At 40.2% G+C, this 20,964-nt stretch overlaps 1 protein-coding gene across 2 annotated transcripts in view; it reads right to left on the bottom strand.

The window, feature by feature from the left end:
* The window catches only part of LOC135221016 (uncharacterized), a 405,496-nt gene that overhangs the window by 224,793 nt on the left and 159,739 nt on the right, over window positions 1-20,964 (bottom strand). The gene's annotated exons all lie outside the window — the stretch shown is intronic.

The raw sequence follows: 20,964 nt of genomic DNA, 5'->3' as shown, positions 1-20,964 counted from the left end.
CTTCTTTTTTCTTTTTTTTTTTATTCTACCGTATCTTAGTGCTACCCTTCTAGGAGGGATAGTACTAAGTCTGTTAGATCTGCTCATGCCCCATCATCTGAAGACAGATGATAATGACGTTACAGGTATTCACTCATAAAGTTGTGGTCATCATTTGAGAAGTTCTAAAGATTTGGCCTCGAATGAATATGCGAGGTACATAGTCCATATTTCACATCGTTCTTCAACACTGGTTGAGCCTTCTTCTCCTAAGGTGCCTGCTGATGTGTCTGTTGCAGTGTTAGCAGTTGCCCCACCTTCTTTGTTAGCTGCAAAAGAGGGGAACCTTTTCAATAGTAGTAGTAGTACATACTTCCTGTAGCAGATCCTCCTGTAGGTGTGGCTTTGTATTCAGTTCCCCAGTTCAAGGCCCTTTGTTTCAGCCTCACCACTGCTCCACAGGTCTTTTGTCGAGTGATGGCTCCTGTTTTGGCTATTCTGCATCGGTTAAATGTAAGGATGCTTCGGTATCTGGACAATTGGCTAGTCTAGGCCGAATCTCTAGAGAAATGTCTCTGGTCGAGGGAGATAGTTCTGTCTCTGTGTCGAGTTGGGCATTCATGTCAACTTCGACAAGTCCAATCTAATCCTTGCCAGATCCTGACTTATCTGGGATTGTTTTGAATTCCCAGATTTTATTGTAGTGTCTACCGAACAATTATACAGCCGTGATTTCCACGAGCGGCAGGAGGTACTAAATTCAAATTTTAGCACGTAGGCGTCGCCAACACTGGTGGTGATGACGTCATCTCCCTCCACTCGCGGGAGAACCAGGTACAACTGCTCAGGTGAATTCAATTCTTTTCCTGCCGGCGTCCGGTGAACATCGGTGGTCGGTGCGGTTGGATGACTTTGCTTCGCTTTTTTCTTGTGGATTTGATCTTCGGAATTGGTGAAGTACTCTTTTTTGGCGTTGTTGTTATTTTGCTTATTATTTAGGCGTTGCCATGTCGTATTCTAGTCCGTCGGAGTTAGGTTTTACATCTCAGGATGTAAAACTAGATTATCCAAGTTAGAGTATGATTCTCACACTAAATGTGTTAAGTGTAGGGGACAGGTTTGTTCAGCAGATCGAACATGTAACGAGTGTAGTGGTTGGACTGATTCTCAATGGAAGTTTTTTAGTTCATACTCGAGAAATTAGCTAAAGACAGAATTAGAAAAGCAGCGCTTAGGGAAAGTAGACTTAGCTCTGCTTCGTCTTGGCGATGTATCTGTTCCTTTCTGTTTCTCCTCAAATTGTTATGTCTCCTTTAACTACACCTCCTATTCCTCCTACTAATCCCAACTTCTCCGGCTTGCCTTGTAGTAGTTTCTTCCGACACCATTGCCAGTCTGGAATCGAGGTTAGATCAAAGAAATTTCGGTACTAGCGAATACGGTTTTGCAACTTGGTAATTCAGTTAAGACGTTTTTGGAGAAAGCGCTTCAGTAAGAGTGTAGTTGAGGGTGCGTCTGTCTGTCCTGACACGTCTCCTAGACAAAGGTCACTGTCCAGCTCCCCCGCACCGGGGAGAAGACATACCGGAAGTCCAAGGGAGTCGATCGGGTATTTGCCCACAGACAGGCGCCTCTCTTGTTGAGCCTGTTGCGCCTCAACAGGGCTCGGTTAAGCGTTGGAAAGGTGTTGCGGTCAGACGCCTTTCGAATGATTCAAGTGATTCGTCTCCGGTCGCGCGGCGCTCTTGGCGAGATTCGCCCGTTTCGCGTCCCTTAAAGAGGCGTTCAGGCGCTGATTCTTCGCCCCCTCCAGTCAAGCGGTATAAGGAGCCTGAGAGTAGGGTTGCGCCTCGGCCGTTAGCGGCTCGTTCGTCGCCTCAATCTGTGCCTTTTTCGGCTCCCATTTACTAGTAGAGATTGTGGTTTTAGCGCTGTAGCTAGCAGTTCTAAGGGTGTTTCTTTAGGCGCTTTCTCGTCTGTTACGCCTGATGCGCCTGTTTCGCCTCGAATTTCGGCGGCCTCCGAGCAAGGCGCAAGTAGTTTTTCCGCCTCCTGCTGAACATTTAGGCTCTTCCAAGCCTACGTTAACTGTTTTTGATTCGTCTCTGGCGCCTTTGCGCAAGCAGTTAGAGATGTTAACCAACTGGATGAATGAGTCCAAGGGTGGTTCGAAACCTTCAGATCCGGTTGTAGTTCCGTCTACTTCTTCGGCGGTATCGGAGAATGAAGAAGAAGTAGAGGAGGAGGATTCACATCAACCTCTCGTGTTATTCACGGTCTCCTTAGATTTCTTCTGGTATCTATTTCCAGATTATTTTGAGAAAGCAGCTCCGCGCTCCCCAACTTCGACTTTTTTGATGAGGAGGAAAACTTCAGACCCTCTCCTCCCAAACTTGTTCTATCTAAAGCGGTTAGACATTCGTTGAAAGAGACGAGAAATGGATGTCTATGAAAAGAGACTTAGGGAAGCTCTTTTTGCTTACCCTCCCTCTAAGTTGCTTCGTAAGAGGTATAGGCGTTCTTTATTTTTTGTAACTTGGGAAGCTCTCCTTCTCTGGGAGGTTTCTGCCTCCTCCCAGGGAGACTTCTCCAGTTTAATCGACTCCTCTAGAAGATCTGCTTTCGCCGCAGCGAAAGTTTTCTTTACAGCGCCTGAGTTGGACCACGTTGTAAAGAATCAATTTAAACTTTTGGAAGTCTTTAGGCTTCCTTGATTGGACTATTGGCGCTTTAGCGGCCAAGATCGAAGACTGTCCTTCTCTTTCTCAGGAGTTTAGCGGAGGATTGGATTGGAGTTCTGTCCTGTGCGGACAAATCCATTAGGGATGGATGTGATGAGTTAGCTTCGCTCATCGCCTTTGGTACCCTTAAGAAAAGGCAACTTTGGTGCCTTCTTTTGCTTCTAAAAGGGTTACTTCCCAACAGAAGTCTGCTCTCTTGTTTGCTCCTTTTGTGAAAGATAACCTCTTTCCAGACGATGTAGTGTTGTCAATTTCGTCTGCACTAGATAAGAAATCTACTTCGGATTTACTGGCACAGTCTACTAAGAGACCTAAAGCTCCTTTGGAGACTGTTCCTTCGGTTTCTCCTCTGACCCACCCAAGCGCCTTTTCGAGGGAGAAAACCCAAGCGCTTCTTTCAGCCGAAGTCGAATTTGCGACCTCAGTCTAAGGCCTCGGCCAAGGTTAACAAACCTTCCAAATGAAAGCTCGGTTCTTCATGCACCAGTGGGAGCCAGGCTGGCTCTGTTTTTGGGAGGAATGGAAAACAGAGGAGCAGAAGCCTGGGTAGTGCAAGTACTCAAGTTTGGCTATCGTATTCCTCTCGTTTCACCTCCCTCGCTCTCACCTGTGCCAATTCCATTCCAGGCATACTCTCCGGGCTCAGACAAATTTCTGGCGCTAGCCGCAGAAGTGGAAGCGCTTGTTCTCAAAGAAGCGATAGAACAGATAGAGGGGGGGATTTTCCTCCCAGGCTTTTACAATCGCCTTTTTGTAGTTCCCAAGTCATCAGGGGGCTGGAGGCCGGTTTTGGATGTGAAGGCGCCCTGAACCTTGCATGTCCAGAAAACAAAATTTCATATGGAGACCACTCGGTCGTCTTTGGAGTCCATCAGACAGGGGGATTGGATGGTCTCTCTTGGACATGCAAGACGCTTATTTTCACATTCCGATACATCGCGAATCTCGGAAGTACCTGAGGTTCATGTTCGAAGGCAAGGTGTTTCAGTTTCGGGCGCTTTGCTTCGGACTAGCGACCGCTCCTCAAGTTTTTCACCAGGGTTCTATCCCCGATAGGAAGCTGGCTGCACATATTAGGAGTAAGAATCTCCCTCTATCTGGACGATTGGCTTCTCCGGTCGGAATCAGAGAGTCGGTGCAACTCTGGATCTTGCCAGAAAGTTATTGGAATTCTGTTCAACAAACAGAATCCCAGTTGGTTCCATCTCAGAGCATCCTTTATTTGGGAGGGTGATTTCTGAATGCTCAAGTTTCGGTCTTTTCTTTTTGTCCCCGAAGAGGGTTCAAGGCTGTCTGGAGACAGTCAGGAGTTCTTGGACAAAAAGGTAAGTTCTGCCAATCAGTGGATGAGGCTCCTGGCAAATTGACGTCAGTGGAGAAATTTGTGACGTGGGAAGACTGCACATGAGACCTCTGCAGTTTTTCCTGAGAGCCTCTTGGTGCAGAAGACACAACCAGACTCGATTACCTTTCCTGTCACAGATCAAATAAAAGAGGACCTAAGGTGGTGGCTCTCTCGAGCAAGGTTGGAAGAAGGGTTAGATTTACGACCCATCCATCCCGAACCTACAGTTCTTTTCCGACGCATCGGACACGGTTGGGGAGCCTGCTGGGAAATCAACGGACTTCAGGAGCTTGGTCGGAGAAGAAGAAGTTCCACATAAATGTAAAGGAACTGTTAGCAATTTTCCTGGGGCTCAGACTTAGTTTCGGAGCTTAGTAGAAGGTCGGGTAGTGGCAGTGCATTCCGACAACTCACGGCTCTCTCGTACGTGCGGAAACAGGGGGGACTCAGTCTTTCTCTCTATACGAAGTAGCCAGGATCTCCTCCTGTGGTCAAACGAAGCGAAGGTTCAGATAGTCCCGAGATTTGTTCCGGGAAAGATGAACGTCCTGGCGGACGAGTTTAAGTCGTCAACCGCAAGTGTTACCTCTGGAGTGGACTTTGGACAACAAGATTTGTCAGAAACTTTGGCGCCTTTGGGGACGACCGTCCTATAGACCTGTTCGCGACATCAAGGAACAACCGTCTTCCTCTCTTTGTTCTCCAGTTCCCAGATCCTCTAGCTTGGTCGGTGGACGCAATGCTGTTGGATTGGTCGGGTCTGGAAGCTTATGCATTCCCTCCGTTCGGTCTAATAAGAGAGGTGCTGAACAAGTTCATGTCGCACAGCAATGTAACACTAACGTTAATCGCTCCCTTTTGGCCCAGGAAAGAGTGGTTCCCGGACCTTCTCCAGTTGTTAGTAGACTTCCCCAGACTTCTTCCTCCAGAGAAGTGGCTTCTCAAACAACCTCACTTCAAGAGGTTCCACCAAAACTTGTCCGCTCTAAGCTCTGACAGGGTTCAGACTGGTCCGGAATCTTGTCAGAGCGAAAGGGTTTTCAAGAAGAGCTGCAGAAGCTATCGCTCGTTGTAGGAGAGAGTCTTCTAACAAACTCTATCAAGGGAAGTAGAGAATCTTCAGAGAGTGGTGTAGAAGTGCTAAAGTCTCTACTGTCTGCGCCTCTTTAACAGAAATAGCAGATTTTCCTTCTATTTCTAGGAACTCTAAGAAACTGGCTCCTTCGACGATCAGAGGATATAGAGCCATGCTCTCTTCGGTTTTTCGACATCGAGGTTTGGATATTTCCTCCAATTCAGATCTGTCAGACCTCATTAGGTCTTTCGAAACCACTAAGCTCCCGCAGGATACAGTGGCTTGGAACTTAGATGTGGTGCTTAAGTTCCATTATGGGGCCACCGTTTGAGCCTTTGAAGTCGGCTTCACTCAGGAACTTGACTAAGAAGGCACTTTTCTTATTGCACTAGCTTTCTGCTAAGCGTGTCAGCGAATTGCACGCTATAGACAAAAGTAGTCGGTTTCTCTCAAGGCAATGCTGTATTTTCGGTATCTTTGACCTTTCTAGCCAAAAATGAGAATCCTTCTAATCCTTGGCCGAGGAGTTTTGTGTAAGGAACTTATCCGATTTGGTTGGACTGAGGAGGAAGAAAGGCTCTTATGTCCAGTCAGGGCTATTAAGCAGTATCTGTTTGCCACTAAGGGTATTAGAGGACAATCTTCTAAGCTCTGGACCTCGTTCAAATCCCTCTCGTCCTCTTTTCTAAGAACGATTATTATTGTTTTCTTTTATTAGAGAGCTTATCAGGGAAGCTCACTCTCAGTCCGAGAACGACAATCTTTCCGTTCTGACAGTTACAAAGCTCACGGGTTGAAGCAGTGGCAACTTCTTTAGCATTCAGAAAGAATTTATCTTTAGCTTCGAAGTTCTTCAGGGCACGTTTCTGGAGATCGAATTCGGTTTTTGCGAGTCATTATCTCAAAGAGATAGAAACAGTTTTCGAGAATTGTAAAAACGTTAGGTCCGGTGGCGGTTTCTGGCATGGTGTTGGGAGAAACGGCACAGGGGTCGTCACCTCTATGCTAACTTTTCACCTTGAATAGGTTGTCGAGTTCAAGGGAAGCTGGGGGTACTGAGTACCTGGGATAGCTCACCAGTCTGTTAGGTCAGATTTTACAATGGTTGGGTATATATGTTTTTAAAATCTGGTGTTGGTGACAAATGTTTTGTATGATTGAATTTCTGGTCTTAGCCCAGGCAAGGGCAATCAATCTTTGTTGTTACTATCCTCCGTCAGTCAGCCTTGACTCGCTTGAACTACGGAAGGATTCCACTCCTGTAGAGGCTAACTTTGGTCAAATTCCAATTCCTCTACAATAGTAAGAAGAGCACCGACCAGAGGCAGTAACAGTCTGCTGTAGCTCTCTTACAAGGTAAGGTACAACAGACACCTTGAGTGTTTACTGGTATTGTAATAAATGTAACCATTTAGAAATACTAGTGGTCCACTGAATCCCACCTTCCATAAAATGTGTAATCAGCTGTATAATTGTTCGGTAAGACACTACAATAAAAATGAAATTTTTTCATTATTAAAATGAAGTTTTATTGTATACTTACCGAACAATTATGATTATACCCACCCTCCTCCCCTTAGGTGGACGGACGGGCAGAAAGAATTGGATTCACCTGGGCAGTTGTACCTGGTTCTCCCGCGAGTGGAGGGAGATGACGTCATCACCACCAGTGTTGGCGACTCCTACGCGCTAAATTTGAATTTTAGTATCCTGCCGCTCGTGGAAATCACGGCTGTATAATTGTTCGGTAAGTATACAATAAAACTTCATTTTAATAATGAAAATTTCATTTTTGAGGGCCTCTCACTGTCAGAAACGGATAGACAAGCTTCTAAGTCTGGTCGAAGAATTTTTGTCCTCTGTAATGCAGCCAGTTTCTCTTTGGAGGACTCTCCTGGGCTATTTGCCATCCCTCATCCAACTGGTTCCCGGAGGTTGTCTCAGAATGAGGTCCCTTTAGTTGACACTTCACCCGTTATGGGATTTCGTGTCCGAGGACACGATAGTCGCCTCCTCTCCACAATGTCGGAAGGATCTCCATTGGTGGATGCAGGTTACCGCCTCAAGTCAGGGACGTCTTTTCTTTCAGTTCCGCCGTACCTAATATTTTGGTCAGAGACGCCCTCAGATCAAGGTTGGGGTGCGCACCTGGGCTCTGAAGCTGCTTTGGGCCTTTGGTTAGAGGAAGAGAGGATCATGTCAATAAATTGGAGGGAACTAAGGGCAGTGTACCTAGGCCTTCTTTCATTTCAGGATCAACTGTCGGAGTCGGTTGTAGCGATCTTCATCAACAACACCACAGCAGTCTCGTACGTGAGAAACCAAGGTGGCACACTCAAGAAGCCTGATCAATCCTATGTGGGGCAGAAGACAGGAGGATTACGTTGGTCCCTCAGTTTATCCTGGGCCATCACAACGTCTTAGCAGACACCTTGTCGAAACCGAAAGTAGTTCAACGGTCAGAATGGACACTTTGCCAGGAAGTCTTCGACAGTCTCAGAAAGAATTGGCCTGTCACAGTCGATCTGTTTGCCACCCCGCTGAATTTTTGGTGCCAGATCTTCTTCGCCCCTTACCAGACTCCTCAGAGTGCCGAGACAGACGCTATTTTGCAGGACTGGGAGGGCCTGCAATCCTATGCATTTCCTCCGTTCACTCTGGTAAGGTCAGTCCTCAACAAAGTGAGGGCAACCAAGCGTCTGGATCTCACCTTGATCGCCCCCTTCTGGCCTTAGAAGGATGTGTTTCCCCAACCTACTGGAAGCACTGGTGGATCCCCCATTCATCTGACAGAGACCAGATCTTCTCAAACAACCCCATTTTCATTGGTTCCATCAGAGGCTCCCACATGCTTGAGGTTCTCCAAGCACGAAGGGTTCTTGTCAGACGGCAGTCAACCAGAGTAAATTAGCAGGCTAAATGGTCAGTTTTCATACATTGGTGTAGGTCTCAAGGGCATTCAATTTCTAGACCTTCCTTACCGAAAATAGCGGAGTTTTTAGTTCATTTACATCATGACAGCAGCCTGTCACCTTCGTGCATTAAGGGTTATAGGTCGATGCTTTCCTATGTTTTTAAGGCGAGGCTCCCTGAAATTTCTTCATCTTGTGTCTTTAGAGATTTAATTCGATCTTTTTCCCTATCTTGACCCAGTCCGCAGTGTTCTCCTCCGACATGGGTCATATAAAGTCCTTCAAGCCTTAAGGTTCCCTCCATTTGAGCCTCTGAATACGGCCGTATTTTAGGGACCTCTCTTCTAAGACACTCTTCCTTGTCTCGCTGGTCTAAAGCCAGAGGGTGGGTGAACTGCAAGCACTCTCTGTTTTTCTGGTTGCGAGATCTGGGCAAGACATGATTTTGTCATACCTTCCCAAATTTGTTGCAAAGACTAAATCATCTGATAATCCCATTCCCAGGTCTTTCGTTCTGAAGTCGCTGGTCGACTTTGTTGGTAATTTAAATGAGGAATTAGTTCTTTGCCCTGTTAGCGCTCTCGTGCTGTTTACGTCGCACGAAGGACATTCAGGGTCGTCCCCGTCATCTGTTTGTTTCATCCCAAAATGTCGAGACCTATATCAAAGAATGGTGTATCCTTTTTCCTCAGAGATCTTATTAAAACTGGTGGTTCAGCTGCCTGTGAAGGCCAGGCACCAAGAGCACACAGTATTAGAGCAGTTGCTACATCAGTAGCTTTTATGAAGAACGTCTCAGTCACCAAGTGTTGAGGCGGCGACTTGGCGTCCTAATTTCTGTTTTTTTTGTTTCCTACTTTTTTACTTGAGGATATTTCTCTACTTCTAGGCAACCTTTGTTCTTTGGGCCCGTTGGTGATGGCAGGACAGGTCGTCAGACAGGAGAATTAGGTAGTCTTTCCTTTTACGTTTGGTTGCTACCTGTATTTATTTTGTGTACACTGTATATGTATTGTTTTTTGTTTTTTGCATTATAACTTTTGGCAGTTTTTGGTTTAGTTATAATGGGAATTAGGCAGTTTGGTATTTAAGGCTTCTCCCAAAGTCGATGCTGACCTAGGACTAGCCACTGGTTCACTTGTCCTGACGATTCACGCTTACTCACGCTTTTTCCATTGTCTTTCTGGACAAGGAATTAGTCGGATCGTCTGCTGTCATCTGGTGACTCGTTCACCATCTACTTTTGTCTCACCTGTTTTCTTGGAGTCAGACACTCGTGCTAGATCAGGCGACATTTAGTAGCTCTGAGTTTCTTGTTGACGAAGTTGGTTGCATTGATACACCCTCCGATGATCGTTTAACATGAGACCAGTTTGGACAGTCAGGCACTCATCCTTAGGGACTGACTGAGTCACCTTTTTGCTCCTTGCTCCTTTCTGTTGGCACCAGAAAGCTCGAGTCAGGAGTTGCTCATGAGCCGATATCGCTGCTGGCAACGTTGGGTTGTGTTGATACACCCCAATGTTTGCTTAGCTTTGAATCACCCAGGCAGTCCAGGCACTCATCTTTCAGGGAAAGAGTTGCCAATATCCGCTCCTCTCTCTTGGCGCCAAACATTCGTGAGAGAATAGTGTTGTTGGTGGTTGTAGTGCTTGATGAAGTCATCAGGGCGCAGCCTTCCTGTCCTTGATGTTGTCTGACTTGTCACCTGGTCAGTCACCTGACTTTTGTACAGACGGACTGACTATGCATTTACTCCTTGTCCTTTACTACCGCAGTTCGCGGCATTATGGTAGGAGACTTTGAGTTCTTAGTATCTTAGACTTTGGGTTGAGTTTTGAACTCTGCATATGATATATATTTCTTTTTTGTTTTATGTCCTGTTATTAATTTTTTCTTATTCTTCCTTTTCTATTAATTGGATTAGGTTGGTTCCTCCTATTCTGCCTGAAAGGGAAATTTTACTCAGATTCCCTCCTCCTTTTCAGTGTGGTTAATCGGGCTAGATAAATAGTATTAAGGTAATGTTTATTAATACGGAATTTTTATTATAAAATTAATAATAATAATCCCACCCATCCTACCCCACTACTGCCTAACACAACTGATTTTCAAGGGAAGGGTTTTGTAACTGTCAACGGCAGTCATGCCAACTGGTAGACAGAATAGGAGGTAACAGGGTTGCCAATATGGTAAATTTTGGTGCTGTTTTTGGGGATTTAGGGCTTATAATTATACGGGTAAGTATTATTAATATTAATTTTATGATAATTCCATTTTCATGTCAGCTGCTCTAATTTTAAGAGCAACCAGAATGTATGCAAAGCCACACATGGTTTGCCATCTGAAAATCCATTCTGATCTTTTTCCCAGCTTTAACCCATTTTTATATGGGGTTGCCATTATGAATGAGTCGTCTCCATCGATTTCTGTCCTGTGCATCGTTCTCATTAATACGTACTTTTCCATAACATAACTTCCCTTACACAATCATACCATCTCTCTCTTGGTTTTCCCTTCTTCCTTCTACCCTGCTCTTCCATTCCCATCATATGTCTTCTAACATGATGTTCTTCTCTTTGTAACAGATGTCCATACCATCAAAGCCTTACCTCCTGTATTTTCTTTGATATTTCAACTACCTTTGTCGATCCTCTTATATACTCATTTCTAATCCTATCTTCCCTTGTAATCCCGACATCCATCTCAACATTCTGATAGGATAAGGAATGAGAAAAAGAGCAGGTAAAAGTATGATAACTAGGTAATTTAGCGCAGAGCAACTGCTTAGGGTCAAGTTTTGAGCTTGTTCCAAGTCTGTAGCCATTCTTTAAAGGGCAGAAGATGTAAGTGCAAAATTGTACAGTAAGAAAATGGGTTGTGAATTGAGCTCGGAATGGCTGATGCTTGCTGATGACAGTGTTGAATAGGGATTGAAAAGAAGATGCGGGGACTAATGAAGAGTTTGAAAGTGTTTGTGAGAGGAAAAAGTTTAGATTACTCTAGTAGTACATATATGTAAACAAGTAAGGTGAGGTTGGTAAGTTGAAACCTGGAAATTGTAGAAATTAATGTTGTTATAGATGGTGAAAGCTGTAAGTATTGGGAGGGAAGATAGTGGGAAGGCATAAGGGGTGGTTAGGCAGTGGAAGAGGTATTGGAAAGGAGGGAACTTAACATCCAGGAAACAAGTGGAACGAGAGAGGGGAAGAGACTTTCCCAATCATGGAGCTCTCATGATTTAGCAGTTGGAAGTGTGAATTTGGCAGCTGTTATTTTTTGAGCCATCCTTGTGGGATTTAAAGGTTGTAGATACAAAAAAAAAAAAAAAACCTGCTTTTCTGATTAACATTTCTAATTGTGTTATTGGTGCTACTTTGGCTTGTTATCCTCTTGTCATGTCTGAGGTGCTATAATTAATTCGCAGCACTCGTGCATCTGGTACCCAGCCACGTCTCTTACAACATTTCTGATTAGCTGTTGATCAGCTTGTCACAGGGCTGGAAAGTTGCAAACTCGTCAGTTTCTCACAAAACGTCATACCGTGAGGATCTCTGCTCCCACTCTCCTGACAAAAATGTCTTTCAAAAGTTATAACTTTCATTTCACCTCAGTTTTACCCGAAGAAAAGTAGTGTTTCCCAATTTCATTACTAAACATAAAGCTAGTGATTTAAGGATTTTAATGATATATGAATTATGTGCCTCAGTAAACTTAATGTTCCTTACATGACATCGCAGTGCATTCATCATTTATTGTCTTTTGTTTCATACAGTATCGTAGCTTGAATGCCATGGATGACAATGCTACCAAAAATATAGGTAGGGCTATCAATATGAAAATAGCAAGCAAAAGATTAAGCATATTAATCTTTCTCTCTCATCTTCGTGTAGTCACGTCCTGGTCACGTGACCAGTCTATGACATCATCGTGATCACGATCCTTCAATAGAAGTAGTCTTATGGGGGAAAAGAAAAATTAGATGTCTTTATTGGCACCATCATTATCACCATCACTTATATATAGTGGAAATTTCTACATGAAAAAAAATTGTCACTTCGAGAGATATTGATGCCTTATGGAAGAAATTCATTCATCCCATTATTTTTTTTTTTCACTACAATCTTTTCTCATTTTCTGTTGTATATACCCATTCCTTTTTATTTTATATATTGTTGCATATATGATTTTTTTCATGTAGAGATTTTCATTAAAGGGTGATAGTGATAATGATAGTGACAATAATGATGTCTTATTTTTCTTTTTCCCTAAAAAGACTGGATCAGACATAGGCGAATCAAGCCTGCAACCGTCATAAAAGCCATGTTATGACTGAATTACAACCAAATTACGATGAAGTCTCCATGTTTCCTCACACTGCTGCCAAGTTGCAATAACTAGCTGCTGTACTTAGTAGTCGCAGTCGAGCCACGACAACCGTCAAAAGTCTCATGTTGCCGACGTACGAGAGTGTATAATTGCTCTTCCAACTGATGTCATGGGATTATGGCAGATGTAATGAGCAATTTCGACGTACAGTGTCCATTGCGACGTACGCGATGTACTACTTGGAAACCCCTCAAGTTGCGCGGAGGGTGTGCGCAGTAACCACATTGTGACATGTTTCCAGCTATAAAAAAAAGTTCAAGGGCAGAATTTAGTAGACAAACCTGCCTTTATTTTTATCTTTTATTAAAATATATTTGGGATTCAAGATTTTCAGTATTTTTATATACTCTTATGGAAGAATCTCTAATATAGTACGAATAAGACATAAGAATAACCTTAAATGAAACATATTCGTGGGGAATGCGTACCAGTCCCCCCCCCCCCCCCCCCCCCCCCCTCCCCCCCCCCCCCCCCCCCCCCCCCCCCGTGATAGTTAGGAACCCAGCAAATAGTTGGAACCCCTATAAAAATGCTTTAAACCTCCTATTTTGTTAGTTTAAACTCAAGAAAAAAACACTACAAATTTGATACCTGGTTCTTTAATAGTTTTATCACAAAAAGTGCATTTTATGATGAAATTGATTAAAAAAAACAGGAATTTGTGAATATTTCTCAGAGAAAAATACCGCGAATAGGCAAATTTTCCGTGAATAATGCGGGGAAAATGTCCAGGGAAAAATCTGTGAATGCGTGAATCTGGAGAATGCAAATACTCAGGGTCCACTGTATACAGGCAATCCCCGGTTATTGACAGGGGTTTCTGTTCCTGAGGGGGTGCCAATAAGCGAAAACCACCATTGACAGAATCACGGTGATTTATGGCATCATAAATCCCCGATTTTATGTGCTAGATAAGCGCCATAACCGGATCACCAATAATGAGTCCGCTGATAACCAGGAGGGACTTGTGCCTGTAATAATATAATATATATATATATATATATATATATGTGTGTGTGTGTGTGTGTGTAATATGTATATATATGTTATATATATATATCATATATATATATTATATTTGTGTGTGTGTGTATGTATATGTATATATATATTAATATATATATATAATTATAATATATTATAAGATAATATATGTGGGTATGTATTAATTATATTATATATATAAAATATATATATATTATAACTATTATTAAATAAGATATATAATATATATATATATTTTTTTTTTTTTTTTTTTTTACATTATTTAGCGGCCTTGAGAGAGGCCATATAAGTAACGGAAATAACTGAAGGAAGACAAGTTGAAATTAATTGAACTTACCGTAAAACTGATTATTAATGAATATTTCTTTAGAGGAAAAGGTCGCCAGAAAACTCAGCTCGTTACTTTACAGCTATTTATTTACAAAAGAGGCCCTTGCTGGCCTGGAGAAAAGTGAATGCTATTGGCCCCCACATTGGGGCTTATAATCTCTCACAAGTGGGTAGCTGGTGGCTAAGTGTGACTAATTCAAGCTGGTTTTCATAAAACTTGGTAATGCACACTTGCGGGCAGAGAGACGGCACGTGACTCATGGAATCTGGAAAAGAATCCCAGATTAAACAAGATAAAAGGAAAAAATGACTTCTTGTTTTGATTAATTAATTCTCTAACACTGGGGAGAAAGAACTTTTAATGTTTCACTGTGGTATGCAATGACTTCATTGGTCGGGGACGATCACACAAGGGGAAGCATGCGGCCATGAGGCAGTGAGAGAGAACAAAAGGGTTTCTTTCTTTTGGGGCTGGAAATTGAATTAGGAAAACGAGGATCACATAGATAATAGGTGATAAGGGACTGGCAATATGCTGTTTCACAAGACGTACCTGGATGCAATGTTCAGTGTCTCTTCGTAGGAAAGCATGGCCCCCTTTTGTCTTGGGCCTGGGTATCTTGGCGCACCACTCACGCCCTAGATAGGCCTAACAGGAAGGCAGGTAGTGGGCATCCGTCCGAGATCACGTCTTGCAGCCGACTGAGAGAGAACGCAGGTCGTTTGCTTGGGGGTTGGGATTCAGCTTAACCCCCCACGAGCAAGGCAAATCCTGGAAAACAAGCATACAGCCAGCAGAGGGGTCACAGGAAAGAGAGCTTAAGATATAGGTCTAAGAAGTACCAATCTGCCTACATCCTTCCCTTTTGAGATACGTCCCTAAAGCTGACAAAAGACTATATTCCCCCAACTGGGGAACTCCCTATCTCTAGCTGGCGGGTTTTGGGTTTCCCGCGTTTACTAAAAATCAGCTGATATTTGGAAGAAATGGCTGCCGTTTTGATATCTGGGTAAACGAACGATCTATAAACGTCACAATATATATATATATATATATATATATATATATATATATATATATATATATATATACAGTGTTCCCCCCGTATTCGCGGTAGGTGTGTACCAGACACCCACGCGAATAGCTCAAACCCGCGAATAGTTAGAACTCCTCTCTAAAAATACCTATATATGCCTATCTTGAAAGTTCAAATACCAAATGTCTACTTAAAGTATTATCCTACATCAAATATACCATTGAATTGATATTATTAATATCATTTTAAAGTCATCTTAAACATTTTACCATTAGAAATATATAAACAGCCAATAGCAGAGAGAGAGAGAGAGAGAGAATAATTCCTTATGATCTCAATAGATTGAAATGAACTCTGTAGGCAACACTTTTTTCCCCTCCCATAAATACATATATTTCTCCAGAGAAGAGAGGACTGAACAATTATGTTTGTCTGTCTATCAATTCTGTTGCTGAGAGCGTGAGAGATAAAAGAAGGAAGATATAGAAACACCAAATGTATACCTTATGTAACATCCTGCATAAAATTTACCTTGAATTATTATCATATTACTGTATTAATCTTAGAGATTGTATTAATATAATTTCAAAGTAATCCTAAACATTAGTACCCTTAAAGGTATATACTTACATACGTACTTATAACACTTACAGCCAAGAGAGACAGTTACCACTTTGACAAGTATCTTGTGGAGAGAGAGAGAGAAAGAGTTGTCCTTACAGTATTTAAAAGAGTGAAATGGAACGATTTTTGTATTTAAAATACTCACATATGAATTTTGTAATTACAGTTATAGTATTATTATTGGAAAATATTAATGATAAACTTATTACATACATGTCTATGAAAATGATCTCATCTCAGTAAGAGAGAGAGAAGATACATAAAAACCATAAATTCGTTGGAGTTATGAGAAGGTAGGGAAATTGATATAGAAAAAGACGAAGGGAAGAATTTTAATTTGAAATTAGTTATCGTATTATTACTACTTCTATTATTATTATTATTATTATTTGAAAATATAATAAACACATGCATTTACCATAAAAATTCTCTCATCTCAGTAAGAAAGAGGAGTTATCCTTACAAGTGAAATGGAAAGGTCATTTTCATCTCTTTAAAATACTACCATTATGCATTTTGTAATTACAGTTTTATTATTATTATCATTATTTATTATTAATTATTATTATTATTATTATTATTATTATTATAAATACTGAAAATTATCAATAAACGTTTTACATACTAGTACCATAAAAATTCTTTCATCTCGGTAAAAGAGAGAGAGAGAGAGTGTTTATCCCTCTGTTCTCTCAAAAAATACTTATAACGCTTCCAGCGAAAGAGAGGGAAGGAGTTACCACTATGACATTATTATCTTGTGTGGCAAAAGAGAGAGAGTTAACCTTAATTAAAAGTGACATGGATAGATTAGTATTGTATTTCTTTAAAATACTATCACTTAATTTGAATTGTGTAATTACAGTTATTATTATTATTATTTGAAAGTATTAAAAACATATAGTACAAGTACTATTAAAAAATCTTGAGTCCCTCATAAATATAAGAGAGAGAGAGAAAAGAAAGACTAGGAAAATTTCAGGGGCAACTATGGCAACAACACAACAGCTTCCCCCTCCTGTCACATAACATGATATATCTGACAGTTTTAGTACCTGGAGTTAGAGAAAGAAGACTGGGATTTCCTTCATTCTTCCATAATTTTTTAAATTTATAAACTAAAATCTTACTAATTCACTATGGTATTTTCTTTAATGAATTGATATTATTGCTGTATAAATTAATATTAATATTTGAAAAATAGTAAATATCTTTATCAACAAAAACATACATCTTTGTAGTAGAGAGAGAGAGAGAATTATTTTTATTATGTGATATCATTTAAACTTATTAAACTTACTAATAACAGTATTAATCAAAATTAATATTTGAAAATTAGTAAATAATTTTTGTACCATAAAAATGTATTTAGTCATGAAAATAAACATCAAAATACATTAATTAGTGATTATTTTCGTCGGAAAATCCCACGAATGGGCGAATCCCCGCAAATAAATGGGTAGATATGGTCCAGAGAGAAATCCGCGAATCCGGAGAACGCGAATACGGGGCCCACTGTATATATATATATATATATATATATATATATATATATATATATATATATATATATATATATATATGTATATATATATATATATAGATTATATATATATATAAGTCATATCACATTTCCGTGCAAATCTATTATCGAGAAAAAAATTCCCCTTCGTTTAAGCATATATGAAATATATTAATTCCGAGGTAGAGCGAATTGATATTAAAAGGACATTGTAGCTCGATATATTATATATATATATATATATATATATATATATAATATATATGCATATATATATATATGCATATATATATGATAATATATATATATATATATATATATAACGACATAAATTTTTCTGACATTTATTCAGGACTTTCATTGAATTTTTCTTTAGAAAATATATCAGAGACGTAATTGCGATCTATACAATTTATCAGAATGTCTTGAAGCATAATCAGTGAAATGGCATTTTCTATTTTAAGTAAATATAGCATTTTAGATTTTCAATTTTCTTGAGATACTTTGAGAATGTCATTTGTAGATATGTAAATATGACACGGAATACATCTCACAAGAAAATGTATTGGGTAATGATATAAATATATTGTGAAACACTGAATCTGTGGGAAACAAATGAAAAATATTGATTTGATTACGAGATAATATACGAAAGGTATTTCAGGTTAAATACGTATTATTTCTGTAGAAAAGAAATGGTTTAAAAAAGGTGTTTCATATTATGCTTTTAAGCAAGCAGAACAAATAAAGACATTATGTATAATATTTGTGAACAATATCTACCTGTTTGCCTGTATGCCAAAGGCATTCCCCACTGTACTTCCTGTCCTGCTTAGTCGGCAATTAAAGATGCACTCATTTGCGGTTTGATGGTTTCATCATATAGTTCTCCAGAGTGAAGGCATCATCTCCAATGAGGAAATAGGGGACTGGAAGTTTATCTTCAGTCTCGTTTGGCAATGTTTCAGGGGCAGGCAGAAAGACTTCATTCTGATCAAGCATTTGACACAGCTGTGATTTTAGCAGACACCACCATCGGACTCAAAACCTATGGGACTTACATTGATGTACATGAACTAGTTCCCAGCGTCAACAACTCCAAATAGAATTATAGAGTAGAATTTCTTATATTTGTAGTAGTAACGAGTTCCTCCTTTCACTGGGTTCTGGATTCTGACATGTTTCCCGTCTACTGCTTCAAGGGCGGGTGGGAAATTCCAGTGTTCTTCAAAACCACGGGCTACTTCCTTGCATGCTCTGGGGATGTGGGTAACTGCACTACCTCATCTCCGTACACAGTCACTATGGCCCTACGAGTTTCAGGCACAATACCGCAGACTGTGTTGGCAGCTACTCGGAAGGCCAGGCTCTTGTAGGATTCTCCAGTTGCAAGGTACCACAGGGTAATTGCACCACACAGGCCTGGCTCAATGGGTCTTCTCCAGAATGTTAGTTTTTCCTGGTATAGTAATGATCCACCATGGCCAGTGCTAATTCAGGATCATGTAAGTTGTCTAATATCATATCCAGATATTGCTGGGTCTTCAAAACTTCCTGTTCGTCCATCTTGTGCCTCTGTCAGCGCCTGGAATGGGAATGACTGCCAAATCCCCACCACCCACTTATATGTATATTCCAACACATTCACGACACAGTTTACATATGCCATTATACATCTGACTGCGTGTTAAGCATTTCACAGTTGTCTTGCGTCTGACGTAATTGCCTTTATGTCAGTTGCGTCCCCAAAAAAACGTTAACAGTGGCTGTCGGGCAGATCAGCCAGATCATCTGCGACATACGTGTATGACTATGACGGTGTGGAACTCATTGTAATGCTGACGTAATTGTACATTGCGTACTTTGTAATGTTGCTATAATCATTTTTTTTTTCAGCCCAAGGCCTGCAAACTGACTAAACAATAAATCATTATGATGGTCTTGGGCTCGAATTGCCGATGTCTGATCTAGCCTTAAGACTACTACTATCGAGAAATTGTGATCACGATGATGTCATCGACTGGTCACATGACCAGGATGTGACTTATTTTCCTATTGATAGCCCTATCTATTATTTTTTGGTAGCATTGACTTCCAGGGCATTTAAGTTACGATTCTGTGTGAAACACAAGACGATAAATAACGAATGAACTGTAATGTCGTGTACGGAATGAAAAAATATATTTTTTCTTAAAATTTCATGTTTATTTTACTATTCATATTTAAGCATTAAATTTACTGAAGCACATAATTCATATATCAATAAAATCCTTAAATCAAGTATTTGATGATGTTTAGCGATGAAATTGGGAAACATTACTTTTCTTCGGGTAAAACTGAGGTGTAATGACAGTTATAACTTTTGAAGGACACTTTTGTCAGGAGAGGTGGGAGTGGGATCACCACAGTGTTGCCAGATCTTAATCAGAAACATTTTTCTTTCCCTGATTTATAACAGCATTCTACATGGAATTTTTTTTGCATTTTTTGCATTCTACAGAAATTACAGAACTTTTTTTTAATGCTTTTTTTTTTTTTTTTTTTTTTTTTTTTCATTTTCATCAATAAATCTACAGGATTTTTTGTTTTTTTTTTAACAAAACTAGACGATCAGAAATTCTCAAGAAATTGTCGTGATAGAGCAGCAGTCTTGAAATATTAATTCATGTCCATCTTAAAATAAAGTTTAAACCAAATATGAATGATACACTTAAATGCAGTTCCATTGCATCACTCGAAGTGTCGAAGATAACGTGTTATACCGACTCATTTTACAGTGAAGCTGCCAGTCAAATATTGAAGGGATTTTCTTTTAATAACCCAGTCTTTCGAAAATTAAAAGCATTAAACCCTGCGGTTGTGAAAAGTATGGAAATAAATTCTCTTGCACCTCTTATGGCAGCTTTCCCATCCTCGTCTTTTGTCACTGACAATAGGTGAACTTATTTTTTTTTCTAATAACTTGCAAAGTACCTCCTATATCATTAAGAGGTATAGCAAGAATTGTTCATTAGCACCGAATATTTATTTTCATTGTCATTCTGTGTAGGCCTAAACTGTTTTGCACTGTTGCATTATCAATTCCTGAAATTATGGTGAAGTGTGTCTGGTAGAAGGACTAACATTTATATTACTTATGAAATTTATGTATAGGCATTACCTAGATTGTGTTGCAGCATTTCACATAATTTTCCAAACTTAAGTTAAAGTGTTTCTGCATATGTAAAAGGATCAAATTTATGCAGTTATGTATCAGTAATTTCAAATGTTTGTACTAATGAATAAGCAAATAAAAGTAAAGTATGAGTAGTCTACAGAAATTTCATCAAATCTACAGAAAAAAATGAACAAAATCTACAGAAATTTTGCCTAGGGCATCTGGCAACACTGGATCACCACTATGACGTTTTGAGAGACACTGACGAGTTTGCAACTTTCCAGCCCTGTGACTGGCTGATCACAGATTAATCAGGAATGTCGTAAGGGACGGGGCTGGCACCAGATCCAAGGATGGCCTGGAGTGCTGTGAATTAATTATAGTACTGAACAATGTGGAAGCTCAGTGGGATGCCATGTTTAGTACTAGCTTCTCAGGGATCAAAGATATCATTTATCAAAATAGTTTTTTGACCACGCAATATATAAAAATAGGTGTATATAATAGTTTGATCCCAAGGGCTAGTACTAAACGCGGCATCCCATTCAGCTTCTACCATTTTTAGGACTATAGTGACACCTCGGAGGCGACATCTTGATAAGCAGGAGTAGCACAGTTTTATCTTTGGTTCATGCATTTATGAATTGTTTTGCAAGTTCTTGGCTTTTATCCCTTTCAGGTCAAGAATTTTAATACCTAAGCTGTTTCAGTGATTTTTCTCTGTGGTTGGCAATATACTTCAAAACGATATGAATGTGCATTACATTTGCTACTTCTTGACCCATCTGTGTGGTTTTATTATTCTAGTTTTTGGTGATGTAACAGTGGTTTGATGCAGAGATTTTTGT

This window comes from Macrobrachium nipponense, chromosome 2 (assembly GCF_015104395.2).
Source record: "Macrobrachium nipponense isolate FS-2020 chromosome 2, ASM1510439v2, whole genome shotgun sequence".
Classification (NCBI taxonomy): Eukaryota; Metazoa; Arthropoda; class Malacostraca; order Decapoda; family Palaemonidae; genus Macrobrachium; species Macrobrachium nipponense.
The sequence above is the reverse complement of the archived record's forward strand: the minus strand, read 5'-3'. Positions and strand labels throughout refer to the sequence as shown.